General features: G+C 35.9%; 1 long non-coding RNA gene across 2 annotated transcripts in view; it reads right to left on the reverse strand.

The window, feature by feature from the left end:
• Positions 1 to 8,383: 8,383 nt before the first annotated feature.
• LOC141410713 (uncharacterized) overlaps positions 8,384 to 26,998 on the reverse strand; it is a 26,212-nt gene continuing 7,597 nt past the window's right edge. For both annotated transcript variants that reach the window (XR_012435502.1, XR_012435501.1), the window contains 3 exons: positions 24,651 to 24,744; positions 12,904 to 13,014; positions 8,384 to 11,017 (listed from right to left, as the gene is read on the reverse strand). This is a non-coding gene — a long non-coding RNA (uncharacterized lncRNA). The remainder of the gene's footprint in view (positions 11,018 to 12,903; positions 13,015 to 24,650; positions 24,745 to 26,998) is intronic.

Here is a 26,998-nt window from a genome sequence, read left to right on the forward strand (position 1 = left end):
ACTTTATCATAAATATACATGTATAGGAAAATATACATATAGGATTCAGTAATATGCAGTATCAGACATCCACTGGATTCTTCACTTTTTTGAAGTTTGACTAAAGTAAGGAATCATACATCCCTAGGACTACTATAATCAGACAATTAGGCACATGCAACAGAAAAGATTTAATCACTGAAATCTATCAACAAACATTTATAGTAATGCAAAACTCCATAACCCAGCTTTAGAGAATCATAAAGAAGCATGTGACACCACACAGAATACAAAGGTGCTCAGAATCCTGACTTACAGACAAAATTTCCCTCGTGGGAAACAACCTGATACAATAGTCCAAGGCAGAAGTAGCAAGTGTGTATGAAGTATAGAGGCTCGTGCACAGACGTCACAAAAATGCCAAGTAACCAAAAGATTAATGCGTGCCAGGTCTACTTCAAATCATGAGTATAACTTGATTTATGCAGCCCAAACTCAAGGACAGATAACAGTACCAAAATAGAAATCTGGTGGGAATAATAATATTGTAAAGCATTTTGGTTTATGCATGAAGAAAAAGTCCCTACGACACATTGAAAAACAGGTTTTATAATATCACTATAGTCAGTGCTGCAATTAAATGCAATGTCTTTATACTTTTAATTTTTAGTTGGTATACCTGACTTTATTTTCCTGAAAAAAACCAATGAGTTGAGCATTTTGAAATTGACAGATTGCATTCATTAATTTAGATGTCTGTTAGTATTTCCCACTGAAAGATTTTGCTATTTTTAATATATGATGATTGCTTCCTTTCTGACAAATTCACTTACACAAAAGAGTCGGGGTGGGGGAAAGGGGAATATGGCTCCTAAATGAGAAATTATTTTGTCTTTCCATCATTTGATTTGAAAAAAGAAAAATAAAAGCTTTGCACAGTTCAAAGACTTAAAGGTGTTTTATTGTATTTCTAAAGAATCTCTTAAAATTATCACATCGTGTTGGAATCTTTTTGAGAAAGCTGCTGTTTTGATGCTAAAGAAAATAAAAGTGAGAAAAAGGAACTCATGTGATTTTAGTTCTGAATCTGACCGTGCTGTCATTATTGCGGAGAAGATTCACTTTCCTTAAGATAGGTGAGAAGGCATTGGCACCTCATTGATCATACTGAAATAATACTCCATTGGAAGATATTACAATTAATAGCTTGTGAAATGCTATTATATTAAGACTCATTAAAATTTTGTGAAATGTTTTTGAAACATTTCCTTCAGCAGTTGTTTATTCTATTTATGTTTTCCTAATCTGACAATTTTGTTATTGTCATCAATATTTAGTACATTCAATATTTTATTCAGCCACAAAGCAGAATGAAATTTTGTCAATTGGAGGTAAATGGATGGAACTGGAAAACATCATCTTAAGAGAAGGTAGAGAGGTTCAGAAGGCCAAAGGCCACAAGTTCTCTCTCATATGTGGATTATAGACCTAATACAAATACAGCAATATTATGAAAAACAGGTCACACTAAGGGGAGGTCACACTAAGGAGAGGTCACACTAAGGGGAGGTCACACATGGGAGGTACAGTATAAAAGAGGGAAGTTAAGAAGGTGAACATGGTTGATGAACTCTCTATACAAGAATTAACACAGAATTTTCAAACCTGTTGAAATTATCCTAAGAAGGGGACTAAGGTAGAAAGACAAAAAATAGAGGATACAAACCAATGCAGATTATTACACATATACATGGAAATGTCAAAAGGAAACTCCCTGTGTAGCCACCTTAAGCAAACAAAAATGTCACTTTTTCTTTTACAAAATCGGAGAACAGGAGGGCAGAACAGGTCCTGCCTGGGGGGTTGGTACCAGTGGCAGGGGGGAGGAGGTGGGGAAAGGGTATGGGAGGGTGGACATGGTGCAAACACTGTGTACTCATGTATGTAAATGGAAAAATGAGACCTGTCGAAACTGTTCCAGGAATGGGGGAAGGGGGAATAAAAGAGAGACATGGAGGAGTGAATTCAAGTATGACTTTTTGGTATGTTGTAACAACTACAACAAAAGCATAGAGCCTTTAGAAATAAAATAAATAATTAAAGTGTAGGTTTTGCTGTCTTCCACATCTCCACACTGGTGGAGTGGCTCAAGTGACAGAACACCTGCCTAGCAAGTGTAAGACCCTGAGTTCAAACCCCAGTACCACAAAAAATATATGAATTTTTCTACACCTTCACAAGAAGAACCAAGGATAAATGTGAGCATTCATAGACGATAAATCAATATTCTCTAAAAATCTAAAGTGAAAAAAATTATACATTTCAATATGGTAAGCCTTTCACAAGCCCCGCTCAACTTTCATGCCATAGTTTAACAGGAAACATTGCGTGTTCTAAATGTGTTTATTCTGGAAAGATTAGATGACATATAAAGAAGCTCATGGGGTATATTGCAGAGAAGTAATTAGGGGTTGGGAATCACAGGGTTGCACCATGATTCCGTGGTTAGATCTGAGAGTGGAACATGCTGTCACAGGGAAGACCTGCCATGAACGTAGTTGGGACTTTTGGCCAAAGCCACAATCTCCATTCCCCCTTCGCCTTCCAATCTGCCACATAGGTTCTTCCCGGGCCAAATCCTACTGGAAACAAGCAATGTATTTATCACTTGGCTTTCCAGGGACAAAGAATGGGACCAAACAGAGCAGAAAGCTGACATGGAGAGGCAGCCAGGATACATCCAGCAAATAGATACTCCTGTTGAGCTCATTCCTGGATTCTTTGCAGCTATCTAGCAAACAGTGATGCCGCTATGATTGTGTAAAGCAAGATGCCCATATTACAAAGATCCACAGCACCCTCTCACAGCAGATATTACTGAATAGTAAAAAAATGAACCGAAACATGGTTTTAATGCATTTGCCAACTGCTTATTTTTCAATCAACACATAAAAAGAAGAGTCTGTTCCCTCATATATTTCTTCGGTGTCTGACAAAATTTTAAAAAATACCTTCCATGGAAAAAAATTTATGCATGTTTGTAAATCATACTTCTACTATAAATCATAAATCTATTATACGTTGAATATCTGAACCCCTGATCTTTGGGAATTCAGCATAGACAGCAGGCTCTAAAATTGAAGGCAAACTTCCAAAAATGAAATAAGATCATGTAAAGTACTTATCTGATGAAACTTTCTAAGTGCAAACTCTTTCAAGGCATTTAGCACTCATAGGAAAATATGCCATTGCTTTCTCTCTCTGTTTATTATTGCTTTGATCTGTGTTGGAAAGAAATCAGCATTTCAAGGAGCCGCTGTTTATGACTTTATTTTTTTTAAGAAGAATATGCTGCATTATTTGGTCTGCATAACTTCAGAAGGTTTGAAGATCCATCAAATTGCAAATTTCCCAAGGTCAAAAATCACATTCTCTATTCCACTGGCAATTTTATGCATCCTTGTTAAGGGCTCCCTCACAAAGCAGTTACTGACTTCATGTAGTTTCAGGTCTCAAATTTAAGTTCAGTCCTGAGTTTTTAATCTCAAATGCTACAGCAGTTGATTTAAGTTATGCCTTATTTTCTCTCCACATATTAAAATATCAAGCGTACCTTGCCAAATGTTTCATCGTGGCTATATCTACCTCCTGAAATGGTATTCAATTTTTCCACTTAGTATAGCATTCAACTAGAATAACATTGTTGTTAAATTAAATTTATTGAAAACACATTTTCTACACATATTGATGGCTATAAATTTTGCCAATACAACAGCTTTAAGACAATATGGCTACATTTTCTGCAGCCCAAAGGCCTTATTTGCTACTGGATTTAAAATAGAGATTAAACCAAGCATTCTACACTCACAAGTGGGTTGTTCGAGGAAACCCTGGAGGGAAATTCCCAGAATGCATCTCAAAACAAGTGAACCACCAAAAAACCGTAAGATTTCTACGCTTGAATGTCATTTGCATAAGAGATCTTTAATCACACAGATAATATGAGACCTTAAACCTTTAAACACTAAGATAAAACTGATTACAGAATATGTCTTGCCGTTAGAAAACAGAAGAGGTTTTAGCAAATACTATCTTTGCTTCAGTCATAGGCAGGTTTCAAACTCAAGACACCCAAACTCACAAAGTGGCCAGTTGCCTCATACTTGGGATCTAGAATTTGTACTAGCCTTAAAAAAAAACAGGAGATTTTCTTTTTAAGGAATCACTTTTGGGGCAGACAATCTGTCTGCATCCCGTTTGAGCTTTCAACAACAGTACATAAATGGCTACTCTTAAAGTCAACAGGTTTCAAACAAATAGAGCCTACTGAGAGCTGGAGGCTGGAGAGGATGGATAAATGGGAAAACACTGCTGCTAGTATCACGTTGCTTCTTGGAATAAATGATCCCAAAAACAAAGTGCCATATTTTCAAGAAATATACCCCTCATGGATACTGAGCTTGGAGAATGGAAACTTCTTATTGTTTGGTTTTGGTTTTAAGATATTTTTGCAATAATAGGTGCAAACAAAAATTCTTTCAAAAGACAAGACTATTTTCCAGAAATCAAGCTTAGACTTAGAGCTGAATATATAATCCTGAATTCTAGTTGTTATCCTAGGGAGACTATGACCAATATGAAGACAAATGAGAGTCCAAAAACATATTATAACTCCTTACCTCTTACTAAACTGTCTTATGAAAGCTTAACTCCCTTGAGAAGAGGGTCATGAAGTCTTCCTAAAAATTTGTGGAAACACCCCTGCTAATAATCTAGTGCTATAACACAAAAACATTCGAGGAAACCATTTGCCATTCTGAAAGAAAAATACAAGAAGATACAGCATGTGTGAAATGAGAAAGAAAATCCACAAGTCAATATTAGGTCAAAATGAAGATGAAAATTAGTATGGAATAAATTGCAAAACAATTGAAAATTACAACTTTCTGTAAAGATTCTCCAAGGCAGAATTGATAACATGTAGTTCCATGGCAGAGATGATGCAGATGGCCGTCCAATGGGAAGGGATAATAAAAGGCAATATTAATGACGTGCAATAAATGGTGTTTCCTCTTCTGATCTCTCAGTTAAGGCTTTAATATTCTTATGAGTAGTAAAACTAATCTTTAGAATAGTAATAGATAATGTTAAATTCTTTTCCCCGTCGGCTTTGTAATTTGCCTTCTTCATATTAATCTCAGGAGGTTAATAACAGTAGAAATTATTTGTGTTAATATTTACCATATTATTTAAGGAAAAGAATGGTCTCTCATCTTAATTTGCATTTCCTTGATGTTTAGGATGTTGAGTGATCTCTTAAATTCACATATGTGTTGGGGTTTCTCCTTGGTATCTGACATATCTCCATTTTCTTGCTGATTTGTGATATTTCCTTGGTTGTTCTTCTATTACCCTCCAGGTACTATGAACATTTTTTATTTGCTTTTAATGCTATTTATGTCATATTCTTTCCTAATGAATTTAATTAGAAAACAAATTGATATAATAACTCAATTTTATACTGTATACAAATAGAAATATAAAAAAATTTTTTGCAAGTTTTTATAAATAAAAGACAAAAGCACTTTCTTGTAATATAACAAATTTCATATAACAACATCACTTTTGAATAAGTTTTACAATTTTTTAAATCTGTAATCAATTGGGTCTGTGATAAATCATCCAATTTGAGAAAATAGTGAGTTTTTAACATTTTTTACTTAGGTATGATTAACATAAAATAAACTGAACATGTTTAAAGCATGCAGTTTTAGAAGCTTTGGCATTTGCACTTAGCCACTACCAAGTCAAGGTGTTGACCACGTCCACTACCCCAAAAGTTTCCTTGTTCCTCTGCTAGTCTGTCCTTTCTTCAGCCCTATCCATAGACCACCATCAATCTGCTGTCACTATAGATTCATTTGCCTTTACTAGAATTTTACACACAAATGGAATCACACAATATGTACTCTTTTTCTGTTTGCTGTCTTACCATGTTAATTTGCTGAGTGGATCAGAAAGTCATTGGAGAGGTGAGAAGAGAACACAGTGGACAGTAACATGGTGGAAAGAGAAATTTGAGAAACACAAGAAGTGACAACAAGATCTACTGAGTGACAGGGTAGGGATGTTTAATTAATAAAAGAAGAAGTAAAAATGGCTCCCAGCATTCACAGCTGGTGACTAGAAACATTGGCTCTAGAAATTTTCTATCTATATACCCATACAGATAGATGATATAGATATCCAGATAGATAGATAGAGAGGTAATATATAGATAGATAGACAATAGATAGATGATAGATAGATAAGCAAAGAGATATCATTTTAGATGAAATTAAGCTTTTAAAGAACAAAGGAACAAATTCCAAGTGTAGAACGTTGATATACATCCAAAATTGTATTTAGATTCTCGTTAATTTCACTAGTGCCACTGATATGCTGTTATCACCAGGAAATTTAAAAATTAAAATACAAACCACAGCTGGGCACCAGTGGCTCACATCTATAATCCTAGCTACTTGGGAGGTTGACATTGAGAGAATTGCAGTACAAGGCCAGCTGGGGCAAATAGTTCATGAGACCACCCCAAAATAACCACAGCAAAATGGACTGCAGATGTGGCTCAATGGTAGAGCACCTGCTTTGCAAGTGTGAAATCCTGAGTTCAAACACCAGTCCCACCAAAATATGTAAATAAATAAACCTAAACAGCAAAAGTGTTTCAGGCTTATGGATTCATCAGCACTGAGGTTTCATTCACTGTGAACTCTTATTTGCTGCACTGGTTATGTGAGAAGAATTGACGAGGAAGGGAGAGTGCCACCCAATCAACTGAAGGGAGGCAAGCACACTTATACCAGTGACTCAGCCGGGTCAGACCTGCAGCAGTACAGTACATTGTGTTTGGGAAAAGACAGTAGCTTCGGCTTCAGAATATGGAGTAGGGAGACAATCAGCCACAGAGTTCATTCATTTTGCCCAAAAATCTGTGCTCTGCTGGGAGACAAAAAAATAACATTGCAGTCAAAAATAGGCCATGCAACTGAAAACCCAGGACTGTAATCACAGAAAATAATCTCGCGGCACAGAATGTTGGAAACGGCTCTGAGTTAATGACTACAGCTGCACCATTAGCCCATCCACATGCATAAGCAGAAGTGTTCACAAAACAAATTTAAATTATGAACAACCTCAAATTCTGATGTTCCACCTTTGCAGCTAGTTTCCCATACTACCAACAAAGCTATCGTTCCAAGAGGGAAGTAAGTAACATTTTCAAGGCGAGGAACTTCAGCTGCAATAAATTTAAAAGCTATAGATATAGTCTTTTCTGCTACTCATAAAATGTAAAGCTGAAGTGATTTTACATGTGAAATGTAATTGGTCTAATTTTTAACCATTTGGACATTTATACTTTGATGCTCAAATTTACTACTGGTATATTCTGATTGACACTAAACCATCATCCTCGCCACAGTGTAAATGTTTACTGCTGTTGTGTGAGGAGTCTTCAAATCAGGTAATGTAATTCTCAGAAATCTAGCAAGGAAGCCAGGAATGGTGGCCCATGCCTGTAATCCCAGATACTTGAGAGGCAAAGCAGGAGCATCAATTCCAGGCCAGGCCAGGCAAAGTTAGTAATTCCCTATCTGAAAGTAAAATAAAAACAGAAGTGCTGGATGTGGCCCAAGTGGTAGGGTGCTTGCATAACATGCACGGGAGGCCCTGGTTCAATCTCCAGTACCATAAAAAAAAAGAAAGAAAGAAATCTACTAGTGGATGGGGGAAGGAGGTAGGAGGGTGCAAATGCTGTGTACACATGTATGTAAATGGAACAATAAGACTTGTTGAACTATTCCAGTTGGGGAGAAATGGGGTAAAGGAGAATGTTGGAGGGGGTGAATTTTGCTTGATATAGTTGATATATTGTAAGAATTTTGTAAATGCCACAATGTGCCTCTACCAGGCACAATAAAAAAAAATTAGCTAAGGATATTATTCTTTGCATGCTATATATGTCATAAATGTATTTTTAAAATATGTTTTCTAGTTGTGTAGGAGGAAGAAAATTCAAAACTTAGATATGGAGAATAGTTTATAGATTGGTTTTATTGCTAGTCTGTCTACAAATTAAACTACTGTTGAGGAAAAGCCTGGGAACAATAGTTCCACATAACTTTTAGTGTGGCTCTAATTCAAAGCCTGCATAACTACAAAAATGAAACTATAAATTTTTATTATGATCCCAATTTTTTTAAATTCCTGAAACTGAGAGTTTATATTCTGCTCTGCCTACAGTGCCAGCAGAATTTACTGTACATGCAACCTGTTCGTATTTCACTAAAACTGAATTAAAAGGGAATTCTCTCTTCTGGACAATTTTTAAGTTGTGTTGAGTCTGTGAATGAAAACAACATATAAAACAGTCACATATAACAGATGATATGTGGGTCATCTTTATTTTATGCCAGTGAAAACCAACCAGAACATTGAGTGAGACAGACTAAACTAAAATCCAAGGAAAGTTGAACCAACACATCTAGTCATCTTCAGAATATTATTCAGTTTACAAACTATAGGTTGTTTGATGCTCGGTGATGTTAAAGACAGATCTTCTATTAGACTTTTCATTGCATCCAAAAGCTCAGAAGTCATTTTCTCCCAAATTAATCATCTTGGGAAGTTTAAAAGTATCTTCTCATGTGTCCTTAAGATGTGATATTTCTGCCCCCACAAAATCCTTCTTTTTGAGGAATAAAAGTGGAATAGTTTAGTCATTATTTTACAAAGCATACGACATCATAATTATTAGACTGAAGAGGGTTTAAAGCAATGTTACACCAAGTGTGTTTCATACCAGTGCTGCTGCGAACAGACACATGCACACTTACACATTAGCCCACGACAGAGACTGACACACACTTAAACATCTGACAAGGCTCTAACACCAAAGGATGTGAGGACATGTATGTTGGAGTTTAAGTTTTCAATGTAAATTGGGGTTTTTTCTCTTTATTTATATTTTATTGTTTTGTTGAGGTAAGTTCTAGCCATATAGCCCAGGTTGGCCTCGAACTCACAATTCTACTGCCTCAGGCTCCTAAGTGCTAAGATTATAAGTGTGCACCACTATATCCTGCAGCATGTGTAAAATGACAGGAAATCTTTTATGGGAAGATATTCAGATTAAGAAGATTATACCAGATTTAATTTAACCCCATCAATCGTTCCTTTGTCAAGAATGTCAGCTAAACAGTATGCTTAGTAGTCTCATACAAACTGTTATTTCTAGAAGTTTAATGCATTAAATGTTATGTTCTTTATTATGCGATAATATAGAAACTATATTGAATCACTTAGTGATGCTGGTGTTTGATAATTATCAAAGAGAAAGATTTTGTGAACAGTGTTTGAATCATGGAATGAATTCTTAACTTAGCCCAAGATAAGTTTCAGTTTTGTCCAAAGTTTTAAATAACAGCCATAGTTACTTTTGGCACACTGTCTTAGGCATTTAAAAAATAATCTTAATACAAAGAATGAAGGCATCACAACCATTTTTAATGTTGGATAAGACTGAATAAAGAAAATAAAGGTTAGATTTGCACATAGACATCTCACATAATTATCAGTGAGATAGGCTATAGGCAAGGAGCAGTTGATACTGTGGCTTATAAAAAATATCACATACAAATTTATAATTAAAAGAAACATTGTCATCAAAAAAGATGAAAACACCTGAAATAGTATCCCCAAAGTCCATCTCATTCAACTAAAGGTAATTTAAATTTAAAAATAATTTTGGAGGATAAAATATTGGAAAAAAAGTGATACAGTATTTAAGATGAATTTTGAAAATACAACATTACTACTTGCCTTATTGTATAAAAGTAATACCTACCCTGAGATCCCTGCAGTTGTTTTAAAATCTCTTATTTGATTCTAATCAATGAACCATTGGGAAATTGCTTTTCTATCATGAGTGCTATTGTAAAGGCTTGGACTTTTATACTCTACCTACAAGGGTAAATGAAGTATACGTCTATGAATTCCACAAAAATATCTTTTTCAGAATAAGAAATTTAAAAACTGATGATTTTTCATGTTACTTTCCTTTCTTTCTTCTTCAGTGGAGAATCTGATTCAAAAACATTGTCAAAGTGACAGCTTGCATAAGTCAAACAAAAAGGAAAGAAAAAAGAGGAGAATAATTTTAAAAATGTAATAGGCTTTGAATATTTTTAAAAATTTTACTGAGATCAAAGCATCTAAGTTACTTTATTAATTGAAATATCTTTCCTCATAAGTAATTATTGCAAAAATAATGATAATTGATTTTATTGACGATGCTTTTCAAAACCTTTATAGCTATTCCCAGCATAAGCCAGTTTCTCTCAATTATTCAGCCCAAGTCTACACTTATAAAGCAACTGAGAATTTCTCTAACTTGGGCAAATATTTTACTCTTTTCTGAATTAGAAGGACAACATTTTAAAACTTTAGCACAGGAGGAAGTGGTAGATATCATTTTTCCTCCAGTGTCTTAACTGTGAGACCTTGGCAAATCATTCAGACTTGTGGGGACTCAGTAGTACCACCTAACATATAAGATTAATTTATTATCACCCTGAGACTAGGAAGAAAAATAGAAGATTGATGGAACTCTTTTAAAAATTTCAGACCAATAATCCATCACAGTCATTTTTCTCTTCTTTGCTCTCCCTCTCTTCTTTACTTACAGCCCTCCCCACCACCTCCACCCCTCACATCTTCCCAACTACATAGCAGAGTCCTCATCTGCATGCAGTGTCTTCTGGGACACATTTCAGTCCAAAAAAGAATCATCATACACTTACAAACACTGATTTTCCCTGGAAGATAATGGTTGAGTTGATGTCCTGTGAGAAGATGAAGTTAAAGTGGATTTGGTATCAATCATTCTCTAGGAAAGGAAAAAAAAAAATGAACCAACAGTTACCTCAGAGTTCTAAGGTCAAGAAGAATTATGGCCAAAAATTCTGAGGACCTTCTCGATCTGCAGAAATAAATAAAAAATACAGCTAGACAACTAAATCAAGACATTGGGGAAGAGATAATACAGCCATTTTACACTGCTCTAAGAATATATTTTATACTCAAGAGTTCTGCAGTAAGGAGTCACATTCTTGGACTGCTTACAGCTAAACTTTCTGACTAGAAAACCCTGGGTATTATTAGCTTGCTTGAGTAGTTGAGTTTATATTTCATTGCCTTCTCAATCCATTACACAGAGTAATTTTGCTTAGCCAAAACTGATTTTATAGTGTTTTTGTAAAAATCCTAATTATAAGGGAATATGCAATAACTGCTCAAAGTTACAGTCTTGGCTGGTGATTTATTTCACAAGTCTTCCCTCACAGCTCTTTGCTAAATAGACATTCTTTGTGCTTTATTGCAAGTTTCTTCCATTGCATCATGCTCTCGGTGGGATAGTGTACGTATATTTTACTTCACTCCTGCCATTAATTACCTGTGGGCCTGTATCGGGTCTCCCTCAGACCCATTTATTATAACTGTGTCCCTGCAGCAAGCAGTCTGTCAGTGTTTCCATTAGAAGCCCCATTTCAGAGGGGCTTAAAAGCCAGCTGTAAAATTCTGCTTTAAGCTATACATGGTGTAAGCAGCAAAGTTCCTTATTTTTAGCTTCAAAGAGACAAATTGGAGAGGGGGAAGGGAAGCTGTTTCAAAATTGATGTGCATGTAGCTCCAATTTCTATGATAAAGGTTTTTTTTTTCTAAAAACAATGTAAAAATATTTATAGGTCTGCCTTTTATTCTTTTCAAATGGAAACACATTTCTCTGTAGCGTATGGGAAAGTGTAATCTAGGTGGTAGGCGTGCTTTCATGTTTCTTTATTTTAATTTCACAAAAACACATGACTGCTAACTTTTTAAGGAGTTTTAAATGTGTATTTATTCATGGACAAATCCCAGGATATATTCTATTGACTATAGAACACTGATTTCTAAACCGCTTTGAGAGAGTTATCTGTAGGGTTGTTCATAGGACACTCTTCAAATGTGAGTGGTACTCACTCTGAGACACATTTTAGTTCATTCTCTCTTTTTTAATCATCTTTACATTTACTCACATGTTCATAGATTGTTTAGGCCACCACACCCCCACAACCCCAGTCCCCCAGTCCCCACCCCCACCCTCCCAGTCCCCCAACCCACACACACACACAAACACACACACATATACACCCCGCTTCTGGACAGAACCTGTTCCACCCTCTTGTTCTCCAATTTTGTTGAAGAGAAAACATAAGGGATAATAAGAAAGACATAGAGTTTTGCTAGTTTGAGATAAAGATAGCTATACACAGAGATTCCTAGTGTTGCTTCCATGCACTTGTGTATTGCAACTCACATTGGTTCATCTCTACCAGACCACTTTACCATTTCCTAGCCCCCTTCCCATAATGGCCTCTGCCAGTTTAAGATTACTTTATTCACTCCTCTAGAGTGAGTACATCAACCACATTCAACTTTTAGGTTTCCTTCCCTTTGCCTATTCCTCCCATGTGTGTTCTTCCCTTACTGTGTGACCCATGTGTCCAATAATATTACTGCATTTGTTTTAGGTCTATAATCCGTGAATGAAGGATAACATGTGATTTTTGGCTTTCTGAGCCTGACTAACTTCACTTAAGATGATGTTCTCCAGTTCCATCCATTTACTTGTGAATGAAAAAGACTTTACAATTCATAAATGGTAAGTTTTCAGAAAGCTATCAAGAGATGCTAAAATTATTCTTATTTTAGATGTGATATTAGTAGGGTTTTCAGATAAAATACAGAAAGCCTGGCCAAATATTTATTTCAAAGTACAATAAAATTTTAACATGAGCATTCCCCCAAATGTCACATGGAACATACCTATAAAAACCTTTTGTTGTTTGTCTGACATTCTAAGTTCATTCTTGTGTTTTCTTTAGTGAAATTTGGCAACCATAGATGTCCTTGGTGACTTTTTCATATTCTTGGAACCTAGTGTGAAAATTCAACATTATAGAATATCTGAGGAATAAAATAATAGCAAAATAGTGCTAACTTTCTTAAAACATTACACAACTATAGAAAAACTTCTTCAAAGAATAAGTTTATCATTAGGAAAAAACATATCCTTATGAATAATAGTCAAGGGAAAAAGGAAGGATATTTAATAGCAAGAAGTTCCCTAGCATGAAAATTAAAACACTTGAACAGAAAGACTTCAAAAGAAGACAAGATAGTAATAAAAAAATAAATAACCCTAAGAAGCCAGGTCCAAATCTGTTGTGTCTTTCTGGACTTTATCGTAAATTCTTGACTTAATTGTGAAGTACACAAGGCTAACTACATTACACGTTCTTTTGTTTGGTTCAATAATAAAATTCATGAAGAAAAAAGTACACTTAACAACAAATTTCAAAGTATTTGACTCTTCACACAACTAAAAATGTTCATCAAGAATCTGAAAGGAAATGAATGCAGCCATCAGCTGGGAGTTGTTAGGAAATGAACAAGCAAGAGGGGTGAGAGCATTGTGTTGTCAGAAAGTTATCAAGGATGAAGGTAGTCATAAAACAGTGTCTTCAGTAAGCATTGATGATTTATGTACCTAAAACAATATAATTTACACAGGACATCGAAACCAAGAGTAAGATGAACAACTGTATAGAGAGATAGATGGGCTATAATTGAACAGAGCATAATCCGTATTCTAAAGCCTATTAAAATGTAGGTGAGCTGGGCACCATGGTGCGTGACAATAATCCCAGCTTCTCTGATGGCCAATCAGGAGTATTATGAGTTCAAGGCCAGTCTAGGCAAAGGTAGCAAGACCCTATCTCAAAAAAACAAACTAAAGGTGATAGGGACACAACTCAAGTGGTATAGCCCTTGCTCTTGCCTAACATACTTCAGGTTCTGAGTTCAATCCTCACTACCAAAATGCCTTATATGTGTGTACATATATATATATATATATATATATATATGCATATAAAATGTATAGGGGTGAATCCAGGGAAGGGAGTTTTTGAATGTGAATTTATTTTAGGGCAAAAAGAAAATAAAATGATATGTATAAAAAAACAATAATATGAAATAGTAAGTGAATGTGGATGTATGGTCAGTATAAATAAGGCACATCTCATACTTTCAAGAATTTAACACATCCCAGAAATATACACAATTGTTCTTTGTAAGTTTGAATTAAAAAATTTAAATATGGTTGAAGTTGCAAAACATGAAATAATCTGAAGTCTGTCCCACTTTTTATCTTGTATCACAAGAATCAGAATGCTTTCTTAGCTGGTTTATGCTACCAGGAATATGCCATAAAACTCTCATTCAATAGTCCTTGAATTTCAAGGATAGATTTCAGTTTTTTATTGTGATAAAATATACATGATATACTATTTAACCATTGTAACCACGTTTCAGTTACTACATGTCCGTGGCCTGGTAATGTTGAACCACTAACCACCATTCATTTCCAGAACATCATCACACAGGAAAACAATCCCCCATTCTTTTCTCCTCTCAGCTCATGGTGTCTATTCTATTTTGTGTTGCTATGAATTTCACTATTGTAAATACTTCACTTACATGAAATCATACAAAATCTGATCTTTCTTGTCTTGTTCTTTTCATTTACTACAATGTTTCTAAGTTTCATGCATGTTATAGTATGCATCAGAATTTCATAATTTTTACAGTGACTCATACCATAGCCTGTTACTGTTGCACATTTTATTTATCTGTTCATCCATGGAAGGCCATTTGAATTGTTGACTGTTGTGAGTCATGGCCTATGAACCTTGGTGTGCAAAGATTTCCTTAAGTCTCTGTTCTTCGTTTTCTGGAGAGCATGTTGTGCTAATCTGGGATGAAATTATGAAACCATCTTATAAATTTATGTATATCCAAGTTCTTTATCTATTTTTTATTGGGCTATTTATTTTTTGTTACTGAGTAGCAAAGTCTTTATACAAATTCTTTATTACGTGATTTGTATTTTTCTGATTCCTTGAATTATATTTCACTTTCTGTTGCTGTCCTTTGAAGCACAAACGTGTTTAGTTTTGATATAGACCAATTTATCTCTTACTTTCTTTTGTTGCTTGTATCTTTCATATTAATGTAACATTGCATCATTCAGTCATGAATATTTACTTCCATGCTTCCATTCTAAGTAGAATGACTCTGTCTATTCTGCATAAGGGTATACAGGAAGGTCCAACTTTACTCTCTTGGATATTGGTGTGCAATTGCCCTGGAGTCATACATCTGCTCAAAACATTGTACATGAATGTTTGTAGTAACATTGTTCATAAGAACCAATAAATAGAAATAATACAAACACCCATCAAATGATGAGTGGAGAAACAAAATATATCTATATAAATCAACACTGTGCATCAATATAAAGAAATGTGCAATGCATGATACAATATGTAGAAACCTTGGAATCATAATGCTATAAAAGAATCTATTCCCAAAAGACCACGTATCATATGAATTCATTTCCATGAAGTGCTCCGAAGAAGAAAGAACGTAAAGACAGAAAGCTTGGGAGTGGAAAGAGGGAGAAACTGGAAGTCCCTTAAATGGTCTGGGTTTGTGCTTAGAGTGTTAAAATTCATATAGACAGTGGTGATTGTTGCAGGACTGAGATAAACAAAAATCTGTTCAATTGTATTCTTTAAGTATATGAATTTTATGGATTGTGAATTACACATGGCAATAAAACACACACATACACCTACAAACCCCAATATCTTCCAAGTAATGCGTACAACCCTCTTTGTATTTATATGCAAATCCTGGAGGTAATGTGTCCTAGTGTGCTGCGTTAATCCATGGAACATAGTTATTACATGGAATGGCAGTGAAAATTGTTTGAAGAATAACCCATTTACATCCTAAACTGGTTAAGTGTTGCATTCCACAACCTTTTCTCTCTAACGTTCTGAGTTTGGCCTTCATTGTTTTACTCGTGGGGATGTCCTGCTTCTAATTGTCCTGCTGTCATGTCATGTACTGATGTTGAATGGGAAAGTAACTCTGATGGTGTGGGGCAGTAAAGGCAGCATTCACTCATGGCAGTGTCTCCCAGAAGCAGGGCACTCATGCAAGCTTGTCTGGGTCAATCACATCTACCAATGGTGGCTGCAGTTGAGATGGTAAATTATATTGCCACTCTACCTAGAAAGGCTGTTTGAAGGGCCCATAATTGGGAGTCTATTTAATATGTCAAACTATTTTATAAATAATTCCTTACACACCTGTAATCCTAGATACTCACTCAAGAGGCAGAGATCTGGAAGATGGTAGTTCAAGGCCAGTAAAGGGGACAAAACAGTTAGGGAAAAATCATTAAGCTGAGTGTGGTGGTATACATCTGTAATTCCAGCTACATGGAAGGCATAGGTAAGAGGTTTGAGGTCTAAATCTAGCCAATGAAAAAGCATGAGACCCTATCTCAAAAATAAGTAAAGCAAAAAAGGGTTGGGGGTGTGGCTCAAATGGTAGAATACCTGTCTAGAAAGCACTTAGGCCCTGAGCTCAAACAACAGTACTACCAAAAAGAAATCCTTTCTAACAGGGCTACATGGTAATATTTAATGATACACGGTAAAAAAAGAAAAAGAAAATTACCATTAAAGGTCAGTATAGTTAGGACTCACCCAGTGGTGGTTTTCCCACCACTGGAAGAGGTTTAGGAGTGAGTCCTACTGACATCATCAAGACCAATCATGCTGCTTGAACACTCCACAATGCCCAGGAAGGGTCACCTTGGTGTGGTGTTTTGTATGTATGCTGTACTTAATATAAAAGCAGAAAGACAGAGGGTGGGGTGAAGACATGGACTATTATAACAAAAGGACAGAAGGACTCCTAGCAAGAATTTATTCCCTAAATATCCTGCACACATGAGGTGCTCAGTAATGATATTCACAATAAAATAATCAATATTTTGCATAGAGGAACCTATGAGGAATCTGCACATGTCCCTCATTTAAAAACAGCTGGAATGAGTCATCAACTTGTCCAGATGTGCTTGACACTGTGGCAGGTCTGGTAGAGTGTGACCAGGTCATGGCAGGACATTAAATTTCCTGCACCAGTTTTTCCTGGAAAGAAGTGAACAGAAGGAGAACTCAATGGAGATTTTAATTCACTGAATTTTACATGATTCTTCCTGGAAAGAGACCTGTCACTTTTTAAATGAGCCTTAGGGCTCAGGAAATCCCACAAGTCTTTCCTGTTTGGTGATAGGTGTCCAGATGACAGGATGCAAGGTTTAACTCCTAGAGTCTTAGGACAGTGACATGGGGACAGTTAATGCCTGTGCTTGGACACATCAGAAGTTCAGAACTATGTTATTTACTTTGGTCATGTGACATTTTTTAATCTTTTGTGTCTACTCTCTTCTCATTTTGAAGTGTTGAGGACTAAGGTGGTCATTGGGGTAAGTGGGAGCAATGCAAAAACTGAGAAAAAACTTGGCACTTTCAGGGAATAGAATAATTTACTGCTAAACGCAACATTTGTCTGGCTGCCTGAATACTTTGCCTTACCACAGTGCAGCCTGGTATCGGTTAGGTGAGAACAAAGAGCGCAGAACAAAGGACACTTTGAAAAACTAAAGAAAATTTAGTTCCCACATGTAAATTTCCCAAGATTATGATGATAAGCAGTAGGTCATTCTCCTTTTGATTGGTTTATTTAGCTTTTAGTGAGTTCTGTTCCCTTATTTATTCTCAGCAGAAAAGCAAAGATATCACAGTAGCAATAATTCCCCATACTAAAAATTGAATAAATTGTCAAAAATTTTCACACAGTATTGAAACTCACAACATTAGCCAAAACATTTTACTATTCTAAAAATAACTCACAAAATAGAAATATTAAGTTAAATTTAACATTGCAAGAGGATCCAGCAGAATAAATATCTGCTTCATTCTACTTAATCTATTTTTCTACCACAGTAAAAATAAAGTTATAGTTTCAATCCTCCCCCATTTTGCCACCCATGTATAATTAATCATGTCTTCCTTTCAGCCATAAAAACTTTGGTATTTAAAAATCTCACCCTTTACAGCAATTTAGTGGGTTATTTCTAAACACAGTCACCTGGCAACACCTGCTTATCAGCAGTTGACTAATGTGCGCTTGTAACAGAGAATGAAAATGTCAGATCACCACTTAACAGTGAGCATCATTCTCCCTTTTCTAAAATACCAATCTGTCAATAGCTAACTGCAATCAGAGCATATCAGAGCAGATTACGTTTGTATTTCTCAAAAGACCTTCAATGTCTGCGTGAATCAGATGAGCGCTAAGGGTCCTAGACATTGAGCCTTGAACATTCACTGTATATGACATTTTATAGCAGGTAGCCTAAGGTCGGTTCTCTAAGGTCCAGTGAGTTGAATTTGTATACATAAACCCTAACTAAACCAGAAAACTTATGTCATAGTTACATCTGCAGTACAAGCCCAGTAATTAACTGCAATCCATAACCTAGTTACCAACTATTTATTATAAATCTACAGAGATAAGTAATACGTCTTAACAACAAAAATTATTCCTTTACCTTGCATTTATTGGTTTGTATATGATGATTTTCTTATACTGTGGTTGAGTGGCTAAGTATAGTATTTCTTTGATAAAACTACAGTAGATGTACAAAATTGTACTCCTCATCAGGAAGTTACTGAGGACCTTTGATAACAGGGCTCTTTCTCTGATGGTAGGGATTAAAACCACTGAGTGTCAAAGCCACTCAATATAGTAATATCATAAAACCTGCTAAATCAATGCCAGTTTACACCAATTCATTCTTCCTCCAAATTTTTCCCTAAAATTATAGACATTACCTCAAACCTGTCCAATGAAACATTCTTCTTCCTCTCACTCAAATTTGGATTATAAATCCACTGAGGATAGAAAATTATTTTGTACTTTCATCTTATTCCCCAAACGCTATACATGATATAGATGATCAATAACTTTGCGAAGCCTTTCATATCAAGACAAATTTAATAAAGAGTATACAAACATGACAGCTTTAATAAAGTGAGAAACTGAGGAGATAGTAATTTATCAAAAATGTGGGAAAGTTATTGGATATCCAGAATTATTTGCCAGCGACAAGCTTGTTTCCACACACAAAGGAGCAGTCGTTTGTCTCCCTTCTAATTAAAAGTGCCAAGTTCTGGGAGTCCACTTTGAATTTGCATCTTTCAGTTCCTTGGCAAGTATTAATTATTTTCCCTGACATTTGGAGGAAGATGAATTGCATCTGTTTGCCTGTCATTTAGGTCTCTATACATTCCAGGCACACTGAATTATGGATTGAACCTCACAGCAATCATCTCATCATTTCCTTTCTTCACTGTGTAAGTGAGCTCTAAGAGACCAGAGACTGTTTCTGTTTCATTCTCTCCTGTGCCATCGAACCTGTAGCAGAGTAAGAGCCCAATGAACACTTTTTAGAAAAATGAATCAAGTTACAAGGGCAAACTAATACATGGCTAATACAGGTCTGAAGTCAGACATTCTGGAAAGACCTACCCAGTACACATGTGGCCATGTTGTTAGTCAACCAGCCTTGCCTGGCCTCAGTCTCTGTCTGTAAACTGGACAATGACAGTGCAGGTTTCACTGGGTCATTAAGAGGACTGAATATATGATTCCAAGCAAAGTGCTCGAACAACTGCTTCTCATGTTTTATGCCTTCAAAAACTGTGGATGCTTATATGTGGAATTTAAATATCAGAGACTTTTCTGTAACCTAAATTACAGGTCTGGTGATGGAAGAAAAGTCTTCCTAATTTGAGAGCCTATGCTCATTCTACAGAAACTTTCTGACCATCTAAGACATTGGGAGGGTGGACAATACCACTTTTTAAAGTCAGACAATACATTAGCACAAAGAGAAACAGAGGCAGAGCACAAGTCAGGCATATGCTTCAACTCTGAAAGAGTTTCAGATGGTGAGAACTGCCATCAAGGCATGAATTAGTTGCCTGTGCTGGCTACAAGGTTACTGGTGGGGAAGAAAAATACCACCGGGGTAGGAAGCCCTGATCCATGGGGGTCAGCCACCACTGGCTCTATGGTGCTGGTGCCCCCACCACGGGTGCATTTCAGATGGCCCTGGTCACTGGTTTGTCCTCTGTGGAACGTGATTGTCTACCATAGGTTTTCTGGCCTCTCTAAGTGTATGCATTTGAGCATGCCCAGATCCAAGCTCTTTCCTTTACCCTCTGTCAGGCTCATGCAGGTAGGTGCACGTCTCTCTAACCTGAGTTCCCAAGAGCCGCCCTAGCAGCAAGGTTGCCCTGTCCTCAAACCTTGCCAGGTGTTAAGTTCATGTCCTAAAAAAAAGCACCCAAAGCCATTAAACATAAGTCAAATATTTTATTAAAGATCTGATTAAAGTTTCATTTAGTTCATTTATATGACAAATATCGACTCATACTAATTACACCAATTAATGGGTTTCACGGTGAAATTCCATACATGTACATATCATGTTTTGATCACATCCATCCTGTCTTCTACTCTCTCACCTCCCCTTATTGTTTTAAGGTCATATTTTGCTTTTCCATTGTATGACATGCCTGTACATCTGTGTCTGTCATATTTTGCTTAACATGATGACTTCTAGTTCTATACATGTTCCCACAAATGATATGGTTTTATTCTTTATGTCTTGAATAATGCCCCCATTGTGTTTATGTATCATATTTTATCTTCTCATGTGTTGATGGGCAACGAAGCTAATTCCATAGCTTGACTGTTGTGAGTAGTGATGTGGTAATCATGGGTGTGCATGCTGACTTCAGTCCTTTGTGTATATACCCAGGAGTGACATAGCTGGATGAGATGGTTGTTCTATTTTTAGTTTTTTGGGAACCTCCATACTGGTTTCCATAGTGACTGTACTGGTTTACATTCTCACCAACAGTGTATAAGCATTGTGGGATTTTGATGTTGTTTGGTGTACTGGGTTTAAATTCAGGTAGGCAAGTGCTCTACCACTTAAGCTACACCCTCAGCTTTTTTAGCTTTTAGTTTATTTTTCAGATGGGGTCTTACTTTTGCCTAGGTTGGCCTTGGACTACAACCTTCCTATCTTTACCTCTGCATAGCTGTAGTTACAGGTACGTGCCACAGGGGGTTCTTGACCTATTTTTTGATGCATTGATGATAGTTGTTCTGATTGAAGTGAGATTGAATTTCAATTTAGTTTTGATTTGCATTTCCAAGACGGCTAAAAATGCTGATTGTTTTTCCATATATTTATTGGACATTTCTACTACTTCTTTTGAGAGATGTCTATTCAGATCATTTGCCCATTTACTGATTGGATTACTTACTCTTTTTTTTTTTTTGCAGTACTAGGACTTGAACTCGGAGCCTTACCTTGAACCACTCTGCCAGCCCTTTTTGTGATGGGTTTTTTCGAGATAGGGTCTTGCACGCAAACTATTTGCCTGGACTGGCTTGGAACCTCGATCCTCCTGATCTCTGCCTCCTGAATAGCTAGGATTACAGGTGTGAGCCACCAGTGTCCGGCTTACTTGGCTGTTGTTAACTTTTTTTTAGTTCCTAATATATTCTGGATGTGAATCCTCTGTCAGATGAATAACTGGCAAGGATATTCTCCAATTTGATAGGTTTTCCCTTCATTCTGTTGTTTCCTTTGCTATGCAGAAGCTTTATAATTTGATGTAATTCTCTTTGTCATTCTTGCTTTTATTTCTTGAGCTATTGGAGCTCTATTTAAGAAGTTACTGTGGGTATCAGCATCTTTACTTGTTTCTCTTGTGTTTTCTCTTGTAGTTTCAAAGTTTCAGGTCTTACATTAAGGTCTTTGATGCATTTTTGTGTTGATTTTAGTTTCAGGTCAGCAGTAATGTTCTAGTTTTACTCTTTGATGTTGTTGTACTGGGTTTGAAGTCAGGGCCTCATGCTTCTAGGCAGGCGGTCTACCACTTGAGCCATACTCCCTAGTTTTAGTCTTCTATATGTGGATATCCAGATTTCCCAGAACCACTCATTGAAGAGACTGTCTTCTCTACAACGCATGTTTTTGGAAACTTTGTCAAGAATCATAGAGGGCTGTAGCTGTGAGGGTTCATTTCTGGTCCTCTATTCTATTCTACTGGTCTGTGGGTCTGTGTTAGCTAACCCCATGCTGTTTTTGTTACTATGGCTCTGGCGTGTATTTTGAAATCAGGTATTGTGATGTCTCCAGCATTGCTATTTTTGCTCAAGATTTGGATTTTCATTGAGTCAGTTCAGATTGATTTTGCACTGACTGCACACACCATTGTATAAACACTGTATAAAAATACATAAATACCACTCCTCATTGTCACTGAAGGCGATTTTGACACTAACATATTTTTAAGAACTTGTTTTGTACAAAGTAGACAGTCACAAGCTGAATTTTCTTCCCCAATCTCTAATCAAGGCATTCGTGTCAGGCCATTTCAGTCATTGTAGGAATAATGAAAGTGGAGGTTCTCAGCTCCAAAAAGATATTTGATGAAAATAGTTGTGACCAATTATCCTTTAGTTATGATTCCATTTCTCCTCCTATTTCCTCGGTTGATTTTGGTCCAAGTTTAGCTCTTTGTTATTGTAATGATTTTTCTTTCTTTTTACATAATTTTAACTGGGTGAGCAATGAGCATATATAAATACATAGCTCACTACAGCACACTTCATTTCATATATTTTACTCCATTTAAATATTAATAATGTTTGTTACAAGACATAAAATTCAGAGTTTTTTTAACACAATTCCTACATTGTATAAGGATTATTTCAATGAACCCCCAGGAAATCATATAATTTCTCATGCAAAGCAAAACTACAGAGGGCTAAAGAGAATACTACTAATAGCTATGCTAGGACAGGTACCGTGAAAGCAAAGCACCCTGGGCAAACAGGGATCAGTCTTCACCCTGTTTAACACCTACAATGAGGGTCTCTCATTCGCAGAGAAGCAAATAAAAGACATTGTCCAGCTCAGTTGTTGTAATTGGCAGAGTCAGGGTTCAAATCCTGCACCTGTTTTCACTTAGCTGTTCTCCCTGTGGCCAGATACATTCCTTGCTTACTCTTTCAGCAAGTTGATGTAAGACTTTCTCTGAATTCTTCTTGTGACCTTATCTCACTTGATTTGGACTTTCTTTCATAGTTATCTGTGTGCTTCTCTTATCTGCATTTCTCAATTGTGCGTAAGGCACTTATTTCAAACACAGCATTTGACTTTTCAGTGTGCCCTAGTTATCTATTGCCATGTAACAAATTTTCCCCAAACTTCATGACTTAAACAGATACTTGTTACATCTGTCCAATCTTCTCCAAGGAAGGGAGCACATATTTGTAAGGGATTAGCTCTCTGAGCCTGATTCCTGCAGGTCCAATGACCTCTTTTCATGTTGTATTGTTTTCTCTCATACTGCAAGCTGGTAATGTCCTGCTAACAATTCTCCCTTTTACCTCTGTGTTCTTCTGTGAGTCTCATTGGGGTTTATTCTGATAGCCAAAGCCATACCCACAAATCCTTGAAGGGCATTATTGACTTTGTATTTAATTTAATAAAATACTCTGTCATACAGTCACAATGAAGACTTCTGTCTTATCTATAAATTTTGAGTCAAGTTTTTTCTTCGTATTAGTTCCATCATTAATGAGTTCAATAAATCTTTGACTTCTGTCCACTTAACCTGTGTAGGAACCAAGTTTTTAACTGTTTTTGAAATTACACTTGGAGAGGAGATTAAGGTTGACAAAATATAAGGCTTCTGTGGTCCACACAACTTTGTTGGTGAAAATGATGATGATGACATGTTATGGTTCTTTATTTTGAAATTATTATTTTATACAGTTTATAAATGATGCATAGAAATGAATGTGAGGTGAGCACAATATCTATGACTTCAATGATAAATAATCCAACTTAATTAAACAGATTATCTAACTAAACAAGCTTTCTTTTTCTCTTTAAAAAGTCAATTCCTCAATTGAAAAGTGTTGATAGACCCTGGTTTTAAAAGAGCAGAACTGGCTGGAAACTTCCACTGGAACTTTTAAATATCTAAATATTTCACTTACTGGGGGATATAGTGAAAGAGTCACATCTCCATGTGAGAGATTGAAATTTGTATTTATATTTTTTTATCTTTTGTAATTTAAAGTTCACATTAAGGAGAAACTTTTGTCAGCTTACTTAATCAAAAATGACATCAACTGAAGGAGAAGAAGATGAAATAGCTAACTTACTTATCAGGAAGGAGCCATTCTAAGAAAGGAGAAATCAAATTTCATATCTAATACTGATGGAAACCCCTCCCTTATTTCAGGTAGGCAGAGAACAGAAAACTAAAATAAGCTTTGGTTTTATATATTTTAACCAATACCCAGAAGAAAATTGTAAGTTCATTTTTATGGCATTGGAACAGTTGCTGAAAAAAAACTCAGGACATCCACCTCAATGACATTCAATAATATTGAAAGGAGTCACATATTGTGGGATTAATTTGACAAACGGTAATCTGATGAAACTGAAACCACAAAGAAAGAAACCTTTTGTAGGACTAGTTTCTTACCTTAATTCTAGGATATGGAAATAGAGGGGCTATCATCCAGAGGTTATGTAACTCATGCCTGTTTTATCTTCTCATTGTTTCATGGAAAAATAGTCTAAAAAGAAATTCACAAAAATTAAGCATGCCTGCTGTTTTGATCACTTTTGTGCCTGACTGCCCTTCAGCCCTGTTCTAATTCCCAGAGTGTGTACACCCTTTAATCCAGCATAATAAATCATAAAATGATTTTTCTCAGTGAGACAAAAGGACATTACTTGAAATGCTAGCCTGCTGTTGGAATGGTGGGGAAGGCTGATGCAATTATCTAGAAGGCCTATTTATTCCTTTTGCACTCCTCTGTACCTGAGGGGAGAAAAATTATTATTTAGCACAGTTTCCTTTAGCATTGCATCAAGAGTGAGATTAGAAAGTACTGCTTTATAATTATAGTTAGAATAAAAAATTCAAATAACCAAAATGACTTTAAGGTTTTATTTTATTTTCCCTACTTTTTAAGTCTACTCCTCCCCTTGCTATCTAAGTTTTATAATAATTAGCATCATGAGTTATACTAGTTATGTCTATTTCCACTTCCACCTCAAGTATATAACTTTGTATTCAGTGGCCGTTTCATCTCAGAAGGAAGAGAAATCTAGTATGTTGGCATATAAATCACGCTGTTGCATGATAAATGTGCCATAGAACATTAGGTCTCCTGTCCTGGGAGGGAAATGAATGGTCTTTGAAGGGTACAGTGTCTCAAAGTCTACAGCAAATGGGGAGAGGTTGAAGTCCTTATCTACTTGTTCTTTACCTTACCAGTACAGGTAAATTTTACCTGGATCCTCCAGAAACACATAAACCCAATTTTAAATTTTCATTTATATCTTTACTTATACCATTCAAATAGAATGTACAATATACAAGTTGAGTAACATATAAATCTTGCTGCCACAAGGGTGTACCCGTTGAGACTAATTGCTCTTGGACCTTTCCTGTCTTCTAGACTACTTATTTTGAGATGCAGAATAACTTATTAGTTAGCAGAGCACGGCCATATTACCAGTATGACTGATTTGGATTAAAAAATCAAAGTATTTTGTATTTTCCTTAAAGCAATCTGTTAAAAAGAGACAGACGGTTGAGCAGGTGTAGATGTTCATACAATAGACACACACACTAATTAACATGCAACATGCCAGCAAGCAAAAACACAAGTGGGCAAGAGTATAATATACCTGAGGAGCATTTTAGAAATTATAGGATTTAATCCTGGTAATCAGGAATCAGTTATCAATGTCTTACAATACACTTAGGCAAAGTAATAGCCATTGTGCAACATTTGGTTTCAGACAAACTATATTGCTATAATATATTTTTTAATCCTTTTAACAAAATGATCCCAAAATGGCTTAAATTTATTCTTCTGTTATAAAGAAGATCTGAATTAGAATCATGAACCCAGGGCAATTTAAAACATTTTGGATATGGTGTATTATGACTACTCTACTTATATTATTCAAAAATGTCCAGAACTAATTGTGGAATGTTGATGCTTCAACAAGAAATAGTGTATCAACAATTTTAATACATATATAAAATATATAGGCATGAAACATTTTCCATTGTGTTTCCAATCTTGATCATTAAAGTTGCCTGTGAAGAACTACATAACTCTTTTATCTTTGAGCTGATTTGTTTTTAAATAATATTGATAACCAAGCCCTTAAGAAAAAAGCAGTTCCTTTGTAATAAAAACATGGGGAAATGTTAGCAAAAGTAGCACAAATTTAATTTACATATTGTGAATTATAGTTTTTAAGTTAGTTTTGAATCATAATGTCAGACACCCAGGAGGCACCATCGTCATTCTCGAGCAAATCTGAATGACGAGATCTCAAGTGTGAAAGCCACCAAGTTTAAGGTAAATGAACCTTAAAGATTGTTGGGTCTGGTTCCTTCAATTTGCACTGAAAATTTAAATTGGCAAAAAGGGCATTTAAATATCCAGACATATTTAGCAGAGGTAGCATTGGAAACCAAAACAAAGCCTTCACTCTTTTAAAAAGAAGACTCCATATAACAAGTCATCAGACCTAACAGCAAGCATGTTGATTCACATTTCCCATCAAAATGACTTTGCAGTAACTACTAATTTAAATGACAAGAATCCTGAATCACCTTAATTGCATGGGGAGAAAAGTGGACTTGAAAAGTTTTGCAAGCAAGCGCAAGTATTTACATCCTTAAGGGCAAGTGTGAGCTTGTTAACCAGGAAGTACCAAAGTGGTCATTGCTCACAGGTTTTATTTGCATTAAGGCCTGTAAGTCTTGTGAGGGGGAAACCAAGGCAGAGATTTTTGAACTAA

Source organism: Castor canadensis, chromosome 9 (assembly GCF_047511655.1).
Source record: "Castor canadensis chromosome 9, mCasCan1.hap1v2, whole genome shotgun sequence".
Lineage (NCBI taxonomy): Eukaryota > Metazoa > Chordata > Mammalia > Rodentia > Castoridae > Castor > Castor canadensis.